This window comes from Oncorhynchus tshawytscha, unplaced genomic scaffold, assembly GCF_018296145.1.
Source record: "Oncorhynchus tshawytscha isolate Ot180627B unplaced genomic scaffold, Otsh_v2.0 Un_contig_11280_pilon_pilon, whole genome shotgun sequence".
Taxonomy (NCBI): domain Eukaryota; kingdom Metazoa; phylum Chordata; class Actinopteri; order Salmoniformes; family Salmonidae; genus Oncorhynchus; species Oncorhynchus tshawytscha.
Window position 1 is genome coordinate 124,390 of NW_024609340.1, and position 19,090 is coordinate 143,479.

Below are 19,090 nucleotides of genomic sequence, written 5' to 3' on the forward strand. Positions count from 1 at the left end.
GGAGACAGCTATATTTCCTAATGTTTACCATAGAAACAAATGTAGCTAGCTATATTTCCTCATGTTTACCATAGAAACAAATGGAGACAGCTATATTTCCTAATGTTTACCATAGAAACAAATGGAGACAGCTATATTTCCTAATGTTTACCATAGAAACAAATGGAGACAGCTATATTTCCTAATGTTTACCATAGAAACAAATGTAGCTAGCTATATTTCCTAATGTTTACCATAGAAACAAATGTAGCTAGCTATAATTCCTAATGTTTACCATAGAAACAAATGTAGCCACTATAATTCCTAATGTTTACCATAGAAACAAATGTAGCTAGCTATAATTCCTAATGTTTACCATAGAAACAAATGTAGCTAGCTATAATTCCTAATGTTTACCATAGAAACAAATGTAGCCACTATAATTCCTAATGTTTACCATAGAAACAAATGTAGCTAGCTATATTACCCTAATGTTTACCATAGAAACAAAATGTAGCTAGCTATATTTCCTAATGTTCTGCATGAAGTTAATCTAGCGTTTTACCTGATAATAATAACCACCAGAGAAGTGGCGTCACATCAGTCAGAGTGATGTCTGCTGATAGAAAGACACCTCCTGGATGCAGGAATTTTACTGACAACGAGAGCTGATTATGAGAAGCAATTCAGATCTGGAGGACTGCAGGTTATGAGTCAACCCGTATATCAATAGTGTCGGTCGGTGTGTGTGTGTGTGTGTGTGTGGTGTGTGTGTGTGTAGGAAACCCTGTAACAATGGGCTGAGGGAAACGAGTTCAGTGTGTCTGTACGTGTGAGAAACAAAAATAACCTACAGGGACAGTAAACTAAACTAACAGAAGGAACCTACAGGGACAGTAAATTAACTAACCTACAGGGACAGTAAACTAAACTAACAGTAGGAACCTACAGGGACAGTAAACTAAACTAACAGTAGGAACCTACAGGGACAGACAGTAAACTAAACTAACAGTAGGAACCTACAGGGACAGTAAACTAAACTAACAGTAGGAACCTACAGGGACAGTAAACTAAACTAACAGTAGGAACCTACAGGGACAGACAGTAAACTAAACTAACAGTAGGAACCTACAGGGACAGACAGTAAACTAAACTAACAGAAGGAACCTACAGGGACAGTAAACTAAACTAACAGTAGGAACCTACAGGGACAGACAGTAAACTAAACTAACAGTAGGAACCTACAGGGACAGACAGTAAACTAAACTAACAGTAGGAACCTACAGGGACAGTAAACTAAACTAACAGAAGGAACCTACAGGGACAGTAAACTAAACTAACAGTAGGAACCTACAGGGACAGTAAACTAAACTAACAGTAGGAACCTACAGGGACAGACAGTAAACTAAACTAACAGTAGGAACCTACAGGGACAGACAGTAAACTAAACTAACAGTAGGAACCTACAGGGACAGACAGTAAACTAAACTAACAGTAGGAACCTACAGGGACAGACAGTAAACTAAACTAACAGTAGGAACCTACAGGGACAGACAATAAACTAAACTAACAGAAGGAACCTACAGGGACAGACAGTAAACTAAACTAACAGTAGGAACCTACAGGGACAGACAGTAAACTAAACTAACAGTAGGAACCTACAGGGACAGTAAACTAAACTAACAGTAGGAACCTACAGGGACAGACAGTAAACTAAACTAACAGTAGGAACCTACAGGGACAGACAGTAAACTAAACTAACAGTAGGAACCTACAGGGACAGACAGTAAACTAAACTAACAGTAGGAACCTACAGGGACAGACAGTAAACTAAACTAACAGAAGGAACCTACAGGGACAGACAGTAAACTAAACTAACAGTAGGAACCTACAGGGACAGACAGTAAACTAAACTAACAGTAGGAACCTACAGGGACAGTAAACTAAACTAACAGTAGGAACCTACAGGGACAGACAGTAAACTAAACTAACAGTAGGAACCTACAGGGACAGACAGTAAACTAAACTAACAGTAGGAACCTACAGGGACAGACAGTAAACTAAACTAACAGTAGGAACCTACAGGGACAGTAAACTAAACTAACAGAAGGAACCTACAGGGACAGACAGTAAACTAAACTAACAGTAGGAACCTACAGGGACAGTAAACTAAACTAACAGTAGGAACCTACAGGGACAGACAGTAAACTAAACTAACAGAAGGAACCTACAGGGACAGTAAACTAAACTAACAGTAGGAACCTACAGGGACAGTAAACTAAACTAACAGTAGGAACCTACAGGGACAGTAAACTAAACTAACAGAAGGAACCTACAGGGACAGACAGTAAACTAAACTAACAGTAGGAACCTACAGGGACAGTAAACTAAACTAACAGTAGGACCCTACAGGGACAGTAAACTAAACTAACAGTAGGAACCTACAGGGACAGTAAACTAAACTAACAGTAGGAACCTACAGGGACAGTAAACTAAACTAACAGTAGGAACCTACAGGGACAGACAGTAAACTAAACTAACAGTAGGAACCTACAGGGACAGACAGTAAACTAAACTAACAGTAGGAACCTACAGGGACAGACAGTAAACTAAACTAACAGTAGGAACCTACAGGGACAGTAAACTAAACTAACAGTAGGAACCTACAGGGACAGACAGTAAACTAAACTAACAGTAGGAACCTACAGGGACAGTAAACTAAACTAACAGAAGGAACCTACAGGGACAGACAGTAAACTAAACTAACAGTAGGAACCTACAGGGACAGTAAACTAAACTAACAGTAGGAACCTACAGGGACAGACAGTAAACTAAACGAACAGTAGGAACCTACAGGGACAGTAAACTAAACTAACAGTAGGAACCTACAGGGACAGTAAACTAAACTAACAGTAGGAACCTACAGGGACAGACAGTAAACTAAACTAACAGTAGGAACCTACAGGGACAGACAGTAAACTAAACTAACAGTAGGAACCTACAGGGACAGACAGTAAACTAAACTAACAGTAGGAACCTACAGGGACAGTAAACTAAACTAACAGTAGGAACCTACAGGGACAGACAGTAAACTAAACTAACAGTAGGAACCTACAGGGACAGTAAACTAAACTAACAGTAGGAACCTACAGGGACAGACAGTAAACTAAACTAACAGTAGGAACCTACAGGGACAGACAGTAAACTAAACTAACAGTAGGAACCTACAGGGACAGTAAACTAAACTAACAGTAGGAACCTACAGGGACAGACAGTAAACTAAACTAACAGTAGGAACCTACAGGGACAGTAAACTAAACTAACAGTAGGAACCTACAGGGACAGACAGTAAACTAAACGAACAGTAGGAACCTACAGGGACAGTAAACTAAACTAACAGTAGGAACCTACAGGGACAGTAAACTAAACTAACAGTAGGAACCTACAGGGACAGACAGTAAACTAAACTAACAGTAGGAACCTACAGGGACAGACAGTAAACTAAACTAACAGTAGGAACCTACAGGGACAGACAGTAAACTAAACTAACAGTAGGAACCTACAGGGACAGTAAACTAAACTAACAGTAGGAACCTACAGGGACAGACAGTAAACTAAAATAACAGTAGGAACCTACAGGGACAGTAAACTAAACTAACAGTAGGAACCTACAGGGACAGACAGTAAACTAAACGAACAGTAGGAACCTACAGGGACAGTAAACTAAACTAACAGTAGGAACCTACAGGGACAGTAAACTAAACTAACAGTAGGAACCTACAGGGACAGACAGTAAACTAAACTAACAGTAGGAACCTACAGGGACAGACAGTAAACTAAACTAACAGTAGGAACCTACAGGGACAGACAGTAAACTAAACTAACAGTAGGAACCTACAGGGACAGACAGTAAACTAAACTAACAGTAGGAACCTACAGGGACTAACTACTGTGCTACTGTGGAACTAGGTCACATTGTGATGCCCATTCTGATGGTTATCAATGTATCAGACAGGCGCAGAGAGAGATCGATGCAGAGAGAGAGACATGTGCCTAAATATCAGGCTGAACCTCCAGACAGGTGGAGAGAGACAGACAGGAGCAGAGAGAAATGAACCCCATCCAGGTCAACCATGCCAAATGAACCCCATCATAATGAACCCCATTCAGGTCAACCATGCCAAATGAACCCCATCATAATGAACCCCATTCAGGTCAACCATGCCAACAGCCTCCTCCTGGGAACAGCCCCAGACAGGGGGAGGAGAGAGAGTCCCAGGGAACAGCCTCCTCCTGGGAGCAGTCCCAGACAGGGGGAGGAGAGGGAGTCCCAGGGAACAGCCTCCTCCTGGGAGCAGTCCCAGACAGGGGGAGGAGAGGGAGTCCCAGGGAACAGCCTCCTGGGAGCAGCCACAGACGGGGGGAAGAGAGGGAGTCCCAGGAAAAAGCCTCCTCCTGGGAGCAGCCACAGACAGGGGGAGGAGAGGGAGTCCCAGGGAACAGTCTCCTCCTGGGAGCAGCCCCAGACAGGGAGAGGAGAGGGAGTCCCAGGGAACAGTCTCCTCCTGGAAGCAGCCCCAGACAGGGAGAGGAGAGGGAGTCCCAGGAAACAGCCTCCTCCTGGGAGCAACCACAGCAGATCACTGGGTCTCTGTGTGAAAGGGGCCCATTGAGGGAGAGACAGAGAGCGACAGAGAGCGACAGAGAGCGACAGAGAGCGACAGAGAGCGACAGAGAGCGACAGAGAGCGACAGAGAGCGACAGAGAGCGACAGAGAGCGACAGAGAGCGACAGAGAGCGACAGAGAGAGACAGAGAGAGACAGAGAGAGACAGAGAGAGACAGAGAGAGACAGAGAGAGACAGAGAGACAGAGAGAGACAGAGAGAGACAGAGAGAGACAGAGAGAGACTCCACTGCAGCAGTCAGTAGGGCCGTGAACTGCGTGTTAAAAGATCGTATCCCATCTGACACCAAACCAGAGCAAACAGAACGCAGAATAAGTGCTGAGGAATAATTACAGAGTAACGTGGACACTTAAGACACAACACGGATCACACTGGTCAGCTGTGGAAGCAGGAAGACCGCAGAAAGTCAGCAGAGAGCCTTGCCTAGCCATGCTGAGGAGATAACTGTGTGCCAAGGTCTCCTTCAGGGATGTGTCCAGTGTTATTAGGATAAAGAGAGTAACAGCTGCCTGGGGGAGTAGAGCCGGAGCTTCTGCTGTAGCACAGGGCTAGTGTGGAACAGGTACCATGAATAACCCCAGCTATAACCATCACTTTCTGCTGTAGCACAGGGCTAGTGTGGAACAGCATGAATAACCCCAGCTATAACCATCACTTTCTGCTATAGCACAGGGCTAGTGTGGAACAGCATGAATAACACCAGCTATAACCATCCCTTTCTGCTGTAGCACAGGGCTAGTGTGGAACAGCATGAATAACCCCAGCTATAACCATCACTTTCTGCTATAGCACAGGGCTAGTGTGGAACAGCATGAATAACCCCAGCTATAACCACCACTTTCTGCTGTAGCACAGGGCTAGTGTGGAACAGCATGAATAACCCCAGCTATAACCATCACTTTCTGCTGTAGCACAGGGCTAGTGTGGAACAGCATGAATAACACCAGCTATAACCATCCCTTTCTGCTGTAGCACAGGGCTAGTGTGGAACAGCATGAATAACCCCAGCTATAACCATCACTTTCTGCTATAGCACAGGGCTAGTGTGGAACAGCATGAATAACCCCAGCTATAACCACCACTTTCTGCTGTAGCACAGGGCTAGTGTGGAACAGCATGAATAACCCCAGCTATAACCATCACTTTCTGCTCTAGCACAGGGCTAGTGTGGAACAGGTACCATGAATAACCCCAGCTATAACCATCACTTTCTGCTGTAGCACAGGGCTAGTGTGGAACAGCATGAATAACCCCAGCTATAACCATCACTTTCTGCTGTAGCACAGGGCTAGTGTGGAACAGCATGAATAACCCCAGCTATAACCATCACAGCACAACGCTTTCTCACGAACACACACGGATCAAACTCCTTTAAAATAACCCCAGCTCTAACTCTCTCTAACTCACTCGCTCACAAACACACAACATCTAATACCCCTCGATAACTGTCACAGCGCTCTGCTCTGCCCTACAGAAACACACAACATCTAATACCCCTCGATAACTGTCCCAACGCTCTGCTCTGCTCTACAGAAACACACAACATCTAATACCCCTCGATAACTGTCACAGCGCTCTGCTCTGCCCTACAGAAACACACAACATCTAATACCCCTCGATAACTGTCACAACGCTCTGCTCTGCTCCACAGAAACACACAACATCTAATACCCCTCGATAACTGTCACAACGCTCTGCTCTGCTCTACAGAAACACACAACATCTAATACCCCTCGATAACTGTCACAACGCTCTGCTCTACAGAAACACACAACATCTAATACCCCTCGATAACTGTCACAACGCTCTGCCCTACAGAAACACACAACATCTAATACCCCTCGATAACTGTCACAACGCTCTGCCCTACAGAAACACACAACATCTAATACCCCTCGATAACTGTCACAACGCTCTGCTCTACAGAAACACACAACATCTAATACCCCTCGATAACTGTCACAACGCTCTGCTCTACAGAAACACACAACATCTAATACCCCTCGATAACTGTCACAACGCTCTGCTCCGCCCCACAGAAACACACAACATCTAATAACTGTCCCAACGCTCTGCTCTGCTCTACAGAAACACACAACATCTAATACCCCTCGATAACTGTCACAACGCTCTGCTCTACAGAAACACACAACATCTAATACCCCTCGATAACTGTCACAACGCTCTGCCCTACAGAAACACACAACATCTAATACCCCTCGATAACTGTCCCAACGCTCTGCCCTACAGAAACACACAACATCTAATACCCTCGATAACTGTCCCAACGCTCTGCCCTACAGAAACACACAACATCTAATACCCCTCGATAACTGTCACAACGCTCTGCTCTACAGAAACACACAACATCTAATACCCCTCGATAACTGTCACAACGCTCTGCTCTGCTCTACAGAAACACAGAACATCTAATACCCCTCGATAACTGTCACAACGCTCTGCTCTGCTCTACAGAAACACACAACATCTAATACCCCTCGATAACTGTCACAACACTCTGCTCTGCCCTACAGAAACACACAGCATCTAATACCCTCGATAACTGTCACAACACTCTGCTCTGCCCTACAGAAACACACATCTAATACCCTCGATAACTGTCACAACGCTCTGCTCTGCCCTACAGAAACACACAACATCTAATACCCCTCGATAACTGTCACAACGCTCTGCTCTACAGAAACACACAACATCTAATACCCCTCGATAACTGTCACAACGCTCTGCTCCGCCCCACAGAAACACACAACATCTAATAACTGTCCCAACGCTCTACTCTGCTCTACAGAAACAGACAACATCTAATACCCCTCGATAACTGTCACAACGCTCTGCTCTACAGAAACACACAACATCTAATACCCCTCGATAACTGTCACAACGCTCTGCTCTGCTCTACAGAAACACACAACATCTAATACCCCTCGATAACTGTCACAACGCTCTGCTCTGCTCTACAGAAACACACAACATCTAATACCCCTCGATAACTGTCACAACGCTCTGCTCCGCCCCACAGAAACACACAACATCTAATAACTGTCCCAACGCTCTGCTCTGCTCTGCTCTACAGAAACACACAACATCTAATACCCCTCGATAACTGTCACAACGCTCTGCTCTACAGAAACACACAACATCTAATACCCCTCGATAACTGTCACAACGCTCTGCCCTACAGAAACACACAACATCTAATACCCCTCGATAACTGTCCCAACGCTCTGCCCTACAGAAACACACAACATCTAATACCCCTCGATAACTGTCACAACGCTCTGCTCTACAGAAACACACAACATCTAATACCCCTCGATAACTGTCACAACGCTCTGCTCTACAGAAACACACAACATCTAATACCCCTCGATAACTGTCACAACGCTCTGCTCTGCTCTACAGAAACACACAACATCTAATACCCCTCGATAACTGTCACAGCGCTCTGCTCTACAGAAACACAGAACATCTAATACCCCTCGATAACTGTCACAACGCTCTGCTCTACAGAAACACACAACATCTAATACCCCTCGATAACTGTCACAACACTCTGCTCTACAGAAACACACAGCATCTAATACCCCTCGATAACTGTCACAACACTCTGCTCTGCCCTACAGAAACACACAGCATCTAATACCCCTCGATAACTGTCACAACACTCTGCTCTGCCCTACAGAAACACACAACATCTAATACCCCTCGATAACTGTCACAACGCTCTGCTCTGCCCTACAGAAACACACAACATCTAATACCCCTCGATAACTGTCACAACGCTCTGCTCTGCCCTACAGAAACACACAACATCTAATACCCCTCGATAACTGTCACAACGCTCTGCTCTGCTCTACAGAAACACACAACATCTAATACCCCTCGATAACTGTCCCAACGCTCTGCTCTGCTCTACAGAAACACACAACATCTAATACCCCTCGATAACTGTCCCAACGCTCTGCTCTACAGAAACACACAACATCTAATACCCCTCGATAACTGTCACAACGCTCTGCTCTGCTCTACAGAAACACACAACATCTAATACCCCTCGATAACTGTCACAACGTTCTGCTCTGCTCTACAGAAACACACAACATCTAATACCCCTCGATAACTGTCACAACGCTCTGCTCTGCTCTACAGAAACACACAACATCTAATACCCCTCGATAACTGTCACAACGCTCTGCTCTGCAGAAACACAAAACATCTAATACCCCTCGATAACTGTCCCAACGCTCTGCTCCACAGAAACACACAACATCTAATACCCCTCGATAACTGTCACAACGCTCTGCTCTGCCCTACAGAAACACACAACATCTAATACCCCTTGATAACCGTCACAACGCTCTGCTCTGCCCTACAGAAACACACAACATCTAATTCCCCTCGATAACTGTCACAACGCTCTGCCCTACAGAAACACACAACATCTAATACCCCTCGATAACTGTCACAACGCTCTGCTCTGCTCTACAGAAACACACAACATCTAATACCCCTCGATAACTGTCACAACGCTCTGCTCTGCCCTACAGAAACACACAACATCTAATACCCCTCGATAACTGTCACAACGCTCTGCCCTACAGAAACACACGACATCTAATACCCCTCGATAACTGTCACAACGCTCTGCCCTACAGAAACACACATCTAATACCCCTCATTAACTGTCACAACGCTCTGCTCTACAGAAACACACAACATCTAATACCCCTCGATAACTGTCACAACGCTCTGCTCTGCTCTACAGAAACACACAACATCTAATACCCCTCGATAACTGTCACAACGCTCTGCTCTGCTCTACAGAAACACACAACATCTAATACCCCTCGATAACTGTCACAACGCTCTGCTCTGCTCTACAGAAACACACAACATCTAATACCCCTTGATAACCGTCACAACGCTCTGCTCTGCCCTACAGAAACACACAACATCTAATTCCCCTCGATAACTGTCACAGCGCTCTGCTCTACAGAAACACACAACATCTAATACCCCTCGATAACTGTCACAACGCTCTGCTCTGCTCTACAGAAACACACAACATCTAATACCCCTCGATAACTGTCCCAACGCTCTGCTCTGCAGAAACACACAACATCTAATACCCCTCGATAACTGTCCCAACGCTCTGCTCTGCAGAAACACACAGCATCTAATACCCCTCGATAACTGTCACAACGCTCTGCTCTGCTCTACAGAAACACACAACATCTAATACCCCTCGATAACTGTCCCAACGCTCTGCTCTGCAGAAACACACAACATCTAATACCCCTCGATAACTGTCCCAACGCTCTGCTCTGCTCTGCAGAAACACACAACATCTAATACCCCTCGATAACTGTCACAACGCTCTGCTCTGCTCTACAGAAACACACAACATCTAATACCCCTCGATAACTGTCACAACGCTCTGCTCTGCTCTACAGAAACACACATCTAATACCCCTCGATAACTGTCCCAACGCTCTGCCCTACAGAAACACACAACATCTAATACCCCTCGATAACTGTCCCAACGCTCTGCTCCACAGAAACACACACCATCTAATACCCCTCGATAACTGTCACAACACTCTGCTCTACAGAAACACACAAACCTAACAAACCAAAACTCCGCTGAGGCCTAGCGAAGCCAACAGCCTTTCTCCAGTGTACGCATAGAGTCCGGTAAATTGTCACTATAATTGAACGAGACAGCCTTATCACAGTAGAATAACAAAATGACACTTATCTGTGGACAGATACAGCATGCACACTGACACAATCTAATTATCAACACAAAATCATTACACCTTATTGGTGGAAAAGAAGCTCAGACACAGACCAGAAACTGTGATAATTATAGTTTTACACCTGGTTTGACCGAAGAGAGGGGGGGGGACAGAGAGACAGAGAGACAGAGAGACAGAGAGACAGAGAGAGAGAGAGAGAGAGAGAATCCCCTACCAGATACCTCACTGTGACTGGGTTTCAACAATGGGAGGTCATTTTCCACTTGTCAAAAGCACCACCGCAGGGGTCTGACTGGCCAGAGAAAAGATCTGATCAACTGAAAGAGAAAATAGTCTTCAACTATCAGCTCCACCAGCCCATTACTGGACTGACACTAACACAGAGACAGGTGCCAGAGGGAGCAGAGACAGGTGCCAGAGGGAGCAGAGACAGGTGCCAGAGGGAGCAGAGACAGGTGCCAGAGGGAGCAGAGACAGGTGCCAGAGGGAGCAGAGACAGGTGCCAGAGGGAGCAGAGACAGGTGCCAGAGGGAGCAGAGACAGGTGCCAGAGGGAGTAGAGACAGGTGCCAGAGGGAGTAGAGACAGGTGCCAGAGGGAGTAGAGACAGGTGCCAGGGGGAGCAGAGACAGGTGCCAGGGGGAGCAGAGACAGGTGCCAGAGGGAGCAGAGACAGGTGCCAAAGGTTAGCAGGGAGTAGAGAGGTGAACTGATCAACAAAACAAAATGTCTTCCACACCACTAATGTAGTGAAGGACAACAGAAAAGTCAGAAGGATGAGGAGGAGGATGAAGAGGTGGAAGAGGAGGATTTTTTTATTTTTTTTTATTTCACCTTTATTTAACCAGGTAGGCCAGTTGAGAACAAGTTCTCATTTGCAACTGCGACCTGGCCAAGATAAAGCATAGCAGTGTGAGCAGACAACACAGAGTTACACATGGAATAAACAATTAACAAGTCAATAACACAGTAAAAAACAAAGGGGGGAGTCTATATACAATGTGTGCAAAAGGCATGAGGAGGTAGGCGAATAATTACAATTTTGCAGATTAACACTGGAGTGATAAATGATCAGATGGTCATGTACAGGTAGAGATATTGGTGTGCAAAAGAGAAAGTAAATAAATAAAAACAGTATGGGGATGAGGTAGGTGAAAATGGGTGGGCTATTTACCAATAGACTATGTACAGCAGCAGCGATCGGTTAGCTGCTCAGATAGCTGATGTTTGAAGTTGGTGAGGGAGATAAAAGTCTCCAACTTCAGCGATTTTTGCAATTCGTTCCAGTCACAGGCAGCAGAGTACTGGAACGAAAGGCGGCCAAATGAGGTGTTGGCTTTAGGGATGATCAGTGAGATACACCTGCTGGAGCGCGTGCTACGGATGGGTGTTGCCATCGTGACCAGTGAACTGAGATAAGGCGGAGCTTTACCTAGCATGGACTTGTAGATGACCTGGAGCCAGTGGGTCTGGCGACGAATATGTAATGAGGGCCAGCCGACTAGAGCATACAGGTCGCAGTGGTGGGTGGTATAAGGTGCTTTAGTGACAAAACGGATGGCACTGTGATAGACTGCATCCAGTTTGCTGAGTAGAGTGTTGGAAGCCATTTTGTAGATGACATCGCCGAAGTCGAGGATCGGAAGGATAGTCAGTTTTACTAGGGTAAGCTTGGCGGCGTGAGTGAAGGAGGCTTTGTTACGGAATAGAAAGCCGACTCTTGATTTGATTTTCGATTGGAGATGTTTGATATGAGTCTGGAAGGAGAGTTTGCAGTCTAGCCAGACACCTAGGTTCTTATAGATGTCCACATATTCAAGGTCGGAACCATCCAGGGTGGTGATGCTAGTCGGGCATGCGGGTGCAGGCAGCGATCGGTTGAAAAGCATGCATTTGGTTTTACTAGCGTTTAAGAGCAGTTGGAGGCCACGGAAGGAGTGTTGTATGGCATTGAAGCTTGTTTGGAGGTTGGATAGCACAGTGTCCAATGACGGGCCGAAAGTATATAGAATGGTGTCGTCTGCGTAGAGGTGGATCAGGGAATCGCCCGCAGCAAGAGCAACGTCATTGATATATACAGAGAAAAGAGTCGGCCCGAGAATTGAACCCTGTGGCACCCCCATAGAGACTGCCAGAGGACCGGACAGCATGCCCTCCGATTTGACACACTGAACTCTGTCTGCAAAGTAATTGGTGAACCAGGCAAGGCAGTCATCCGAAAAACTGAGGCTACTGAGTCTGCCGATAAGAATATGGTGATTGACAGAGTCGAAAGCCTTGGCAAGGTAAATGAAGACGGCTGCACAGTACTGTCTTTTATCGATGGCGGTTATGATATCGTTTAGTACCTTGAGTGTTGCTGAGGTGCACCCGTGACCGGCTCGGAAACCAGATTGCACAGCGGAGAAGGTACGGTGGGATTCGAGATGGTCAGTGACCTGTTTGTTGACTTGGCTTTCGAAGACCTTAGATAGGCAGGGCAGGATGGATATAGGTCTGTAACAGTTTGGGTCCAGGGTGTCTCCCCCTTTGAAGAGGGGGATGACTGCGGCAGCTTTCAATCCTTGGGGATCTCAGACAATATGAAAGAGAGGTTGAACAGGCTGGTAATAGGGGTTGCGACAATGGCGGCGGAAAGTTTCAGAAATAGGGGGTCCAGATTGTCAAGCCCAGCTGATTTGTACGGGTCCAGGTTTTGCAGCTCTTTCAGAACATCTGCTATCTGGATTTGGGTAAAGGAGAACCTGGAGAGGCTTGGGCGAGGAGCTGCCGGGGGGGCAGAGCTGTTGGCCGAGGTTGGAGTAGCCAGGCGGAAGGCATGGCCAGCCGTTGAGAAATGCTTATTGAAGTTTTCGATAGGATAGGATAAAGAGGTGGAGGAGTAAGAGGTGGAAGACGGGAAGGTGGAAGAGGTGGTGGCTGAGGAGAAGAGGAGGATAAAGAGGAGGAGAAGAGCAGGATGAGGATAAAGAGGATAAAGAGGATAAAGAGGAGGTGGTGGAAGACAGGGGGGAAGAGAAGGTGGCGGAGGAGGAGAAAGTCCTCACAGAGATGCCAACACTCCTAAGGCACTTGGCAGGGCCTCGCCCAACACAGACGGAGTTCAAGCACCAAGTCCCCAACTACTGAGTTCAGAATAGGCTGGCCAGCTATCCAGATTGTTATACGTTCATACTGACCTTGTGACATACCGGGATATTCAGTAATACCCGGCACTGAACACAAGGGGCGCCATTTTAGAACCCCAGAGCCTCTGGAATCAGAAGGTTAGCAATGCTAACATGTTAAAATCCCATAGAGAATGCTAACTAAATGCTAACATGTAAAATCCCATAGAGAATGCTAACTAAATGGTAACATGTTAAAATCCCATAGAGAATGCAAACTAAATGCTAACATGTTAATATCCCATAGAGAATGCTAACTAAATGCTAACATGTTAAAATCCCATAGAGAATGCAAACTAAATGCTAACATGTTAATATCCCATAGAGAATGCAAACTAAATGCTAACATGTTAATATCCCATAGAGAATGCTAACTAAATGCTAACATGTTAATATCCCATAGAGAATGCTAACTAAATGCTAAAATGTTAATATCCCATAGAGAATGCTAACTAAATGCTAACATGTTAAAATCCCATAGAGAATGCTAACCAAATGCTAACGAGCACATCAAATCAAATCAAATCAAATTTTATTTGTCACATACACATGGTTAGCAGATGTTAATGCGAGTGTAGCGAAATGCTTGTGCTTCTAGTTCCGACAATGCAGTAATAACGAGCAAGTAATCTAACTAACAATTCCAAAAAAAACTACTGTCATACACAGTGTAAGGGGATAAAGAATATGTACATAAGGATATATGAATGAGTGATGGTACAGAGCAGCATAGGCAAGATACAGTAGATGATATCGAGTACAGTATATACATATGAGATAAGTATGTAAACCAAGTGGCATAGTTAAAGTGGCTAGTGATACATGTATTACATAAGGATGCAGTCGATGATATAGAGTACAGTATCAACGTATGCATATGAGATGAACAATGTAGGGTAAGTAACATTATATAAGGTAGCATTGTTTAAAGTGGCTAGTGATATATTTACATCATTTCCCATCGATTCCCATGATTAAAGTGGCTGGAGTAGAGTCAGTGTCATTGACAGTGTGTTGGCAGTAGCCACTCAATGTTAGTGGTGGCTGTTTAACAGTCTGATGGCCTTGAGATAGAAGCTGTTTTTCAGTCTCTCGGTCCCAGCTTTGATGCACCTGTACTGACCTCGCCTTCTGGATGGCAGCGGGGTGAACAGGCAGTGGCTCGGTGGTTGATGTCCTTGATGATCTTTATGGCCTTCCTGTAGCATCGGGTGGTGTAGGTGTCCTGGAGGGCAGGTAGTTTGCCCCCGGTGATGCGTTGTGCAGACCTCACTACCCTCTGGAGAGCCTTACGGTTGAGGGCGGTGCAGTTGCCATACCAGGCGGTGATACAGCCCGCCAGGATGCTCTCGATTGTGCATCTGTAGAAGTTTGTGAGTGCTTTTGGTGACAAGCCGAATTTCTTCAGCCTCCTGAGGTTGAAGAGGCGCTGCTGCGCCTTCCTCACGATGCTGTCTGTGTGAGTGGACCAATTCAGTTTGTCTGTGATGTGTATGCCGAGGAACTTAAAACTTGCTACCCTCTCCACTACTGTTCCATCGATGTGGATGGGGGTGTTCCCTCTGCTGTTTCCTGAAGTCCACAATCATCTCCTTAGTTTTGTTGACGTTGAGTGTGAGGTTATTTTCCTGACACCACACTCCGAGGGCCCTCACCTCCTCCCTGTAGGCCGTCTCGTCGTTGTTGGTAATCAAGCCTACCACTGTTGTGTCGTCCGCAAACTTGATGATTGAGTTGGAGCGCGTGCATGGCCACGCAGTCGTGGGTGAACAGGGAGTACAGGAGAGGGCTCAGAACGCACCCTTGTGGGGCCCCAGTGTTGAGGATCAGCGGGGAGGAGATGTTGTTGCCTACCCTCACCACCTGGGGCGGCCCGTCAGGAAGTCCAGTACCCAGTTGCACAGGGCGGGGTCGAGACCCAGGGTCTCGAGCTTGATGACGAGCTTGGAGGGTACTATGGTGTTGAATGCCGAGCTGTAGTCGATGAACAGCATTCTCACATAGGTATTCCTCTTGTCCAGATGGGTTAGGGCAGTGTGCAGTGTGGTTGAGATTGCATCGTCTGTGGACCTATTTGGGCGGTAAGCAAATTGGAGTGGGTCAAGGGTGTCAGGTAGGGTGGAGGTGATATGGTCCTTGACTAGTCTCTCAAAGCACTTCATGATGACGGATGTGAGTGCTACGGGCGGTAGTCGTTTAGCTCAGTTACCTTAGCTTTCTTGGGAACAGGAACAATGGTGGCCCTCTTGAAGCATGTGGGAACAGCAGACTGGTATAGGGATTGATTGAATATGTCCGTAAACACACGGCCAGCTGGTCTGCGCATGCTCTGAGGGCGCGGCTGGGGATGCCGTCTGGGCCTGCAGCCTTGCGAGGGTTAACACGTTTAAATGTCTTACTCACTTCGGCTGCAGTGAAGGAGAGACCGCATGTTTCCGTTGCAGGCCGTGTCAGTGGCACTGTATTGTCCTCAAAGCGGGCAAAAAGTTATTTAGTCTGCCTGGGAGCAAGACATCCTGGTCCGTGACTGGGCTGGGTTTCTTCCTGTAGTCCGTGATTGACTGTAGACCCTGCCACATACCTCTTGTGTCTGAGCCGTTGAATTGAGATTCTACTTTGTCTCTGTACTGGCGCTTAGCTTGTTTGATAGCCTTGCGGAGGGAATAGCTGCACTGTTTGTATTCAGCCATGTTACCAGACACCTTGCCCTGATTAAAAGCAGTGGTTCGTGCCTTCAGTTTCACACGAATGCTGCCATCAATCCACGGTTTCTGGTTAGGGAATGTTTTAATCGTTGCTATGGGAACGACATCTTCAACGCACGTTCTAATGAACTCGCACACCGTATCAGCGTATTCGTCAATGTTGTTGTCTGACACAATACGAAACATCTCCCAGTCCACGTGATGGAAGCAGTCTTGGAGTGTGGAGTCAGCTTGGTCGGACCAGCGTTGGACAGACCTCAGCGTGGGAGCTTCTTGTTTTAGTTTCTGTCTGTAGGCAGGGATCAACAAAATGGAGTCGTGGTCAGCTTTTCCGAAAGGGGGGCGGGGCAGGGCCTTATTGCGTCGCGGAAGTTAGAGTAACATTGATCCAGGGTCTTTCCACCCCTGGTTGCGCAATCGATATGCTGATAAAATTTAGGGAGTCTTGTTTTCAGATTAGCCTTGTTAAAATCCCCAGCTACAATGAATGCAGCCTCCGGATAAATCGTTTCCAGTTTGCAGAGAGTTAAATAAAGTTCGTTCAGAGCCATCGATGTGTCTGCTTGGGGGGATATATACGGCTGTGATTATAATCGAAGAGAATTCTCTTGGTAGATAATGCGGTCTACATTTGATTGTGAGGAATTCTAAATCAGGTGAACAGAAGGATTTGAGTTCCTGTATGTTTCTTTCATCACACCATGTCACGTTGGCCATAAGACATACGCCCCCGCCCCTCTTCTTACCAGAAAGATGTTTGTTTCTGTCGGCGCGATGCGTGGAGAAACCCGCTGGCTGCACCGCTTCGGATTGCCTCTCCAGTTAGCCATGTTTCCGTGAAGCAGAGAACGTTACAGTCTCTGATGTCCCTCTGGAATGCTACCCTTGCTCGGATTTCATCAACCTTGTTGTCAAGAGACTGGACATTGGCAAGAAGAATGCTAGGGAGTGGTGCACGATGTGCCCGTCTCCGGAGTCTGACCAGAAGACCGCTTCGTTTCCCTCTTTTTCTGAGTCGTTTTTTTTTGGTCGCTGCATGTGATCCACTCGGTTACACTGGTTGTAAGGCAGAACACAGGATCCGCGTCGCGAAAAACATATTCTTGGTCGTACTGATGGTGAGTTGACGCTGATCTTATATTCAGTAGTTCTTGTCGGCTGTATGTAAAGAAACCTAAGATGACCTGGGGTACTAGTGTAAGAAATAACACGTAAAAAAACAAAAAACTGCATAGTTTCCTAGGAACGCGAAGCGAGGCGGCCATCTCTGTCGGCGCCGGAAGTAACATCCATTGCGAACATTTTATAAAGTCTCAGACCGAAACTGCAGCATTTGCAGGACAGACATCCCAACTCAAAGTTATAGAAGTAACAAACAAAAAAATGCTACTCACAGTTTGCTGCACGCACAAAACAAATATTAAACAACAAGAATCTTGATCAAGGAGGGAATTCTGTGCTGTTACTAAGCGAATGCTTGATTTTGGAAGAAGCTAACCACTAGATAGCTAAGTAGCTACTAAATTAGCAAACCACAAAAACATCCCGGGACTATTTCCAAACACCTCATATACATGACTCTACTCCAGCCACTTTAATAATGGGAATTGATGGGAAATGTAAAATATATCACTAGCCACTTTAAACAATGCTACCTAATATAATGTTTACATACCCTACATTATTCATCTCATATGCATACGTAGATACTGTACTCTATATCATCGACTGCATCCTTATGTAATACATGTATCACTAGCCACTTTAACTATGCCACTTTGTTTACATACTCATCTCATATGTATATACTGTACTCGATACCATCTACTGTATCTTGCCTATGCTGCTCTGTACAATCACTCATTCATATATCTTTATGTACATATTCTTTATCCCCTTACACTGTGTATAAGACAGTAGTTTTGGAATTGTTAGTTAGATTACTTGTTGGTTATTACTGCATTGTCGGAACTAGAAGCACAAGCATTTCGCTACACTCGCATTAACATCTGCTAACCATGTGTATGTGACAAATAAAATTTGATTTGATTTGATATATTTACATATTAGTCATTTAGCAGACCCTCTTATCCAGAGATACTTATAGGCACCCTTGTAGGCACCAAATATAGGGGGAATAGGCACCCTATTCCCTATATTGCACACTACTTCTGACTAGGGCCCTATAGGGCTCTGATCAAGTGTAGTGCACACAGTAATAGGGGAGAAGAGTGCCATTTGGGAAGCAGCCACTGTGTTCAATAAATACACATCCTTTAGTTCCTGTATGTTCTGAGTCATCCACTTCCTTTAGTTACTGTATGTTCTGCAATGTTCCTAAAGCACAGAGGGTAGAGACAGCAGACAGACACTACCTCATCCTTCACAGCTTTTCACACTGTAATGTCTCCAGTGTGAGTCCTAAAATGGCACCATAGACCCTATATAGTGCACTCCAGGCCATTTGGGAAGCAGCCTCAGCGTTTGTACCTGCAGAGAGTCTGAGCTGCTCCATGGTCTCTGATGAGATGGGTAGAAGTGTTTTTTTTTAACTCTGTCAATCTGCAGCTAATTCTCCAACTCACTTACTGACTGATACACCTGGCTGAGTTAGGCAATCAAAAACTGGAACCACAGACCCTGGAGGAGGGTCTCAGGCACTGAGAATGACGAGGAGTTAGCATCTTAAAGCTATACTAAGTTCCAGTCCTGACTTCTCTATGTTTTCTTCTCTAACAAGCTACTGTGTTCAGAATCCCTGATCTTAGAAACAC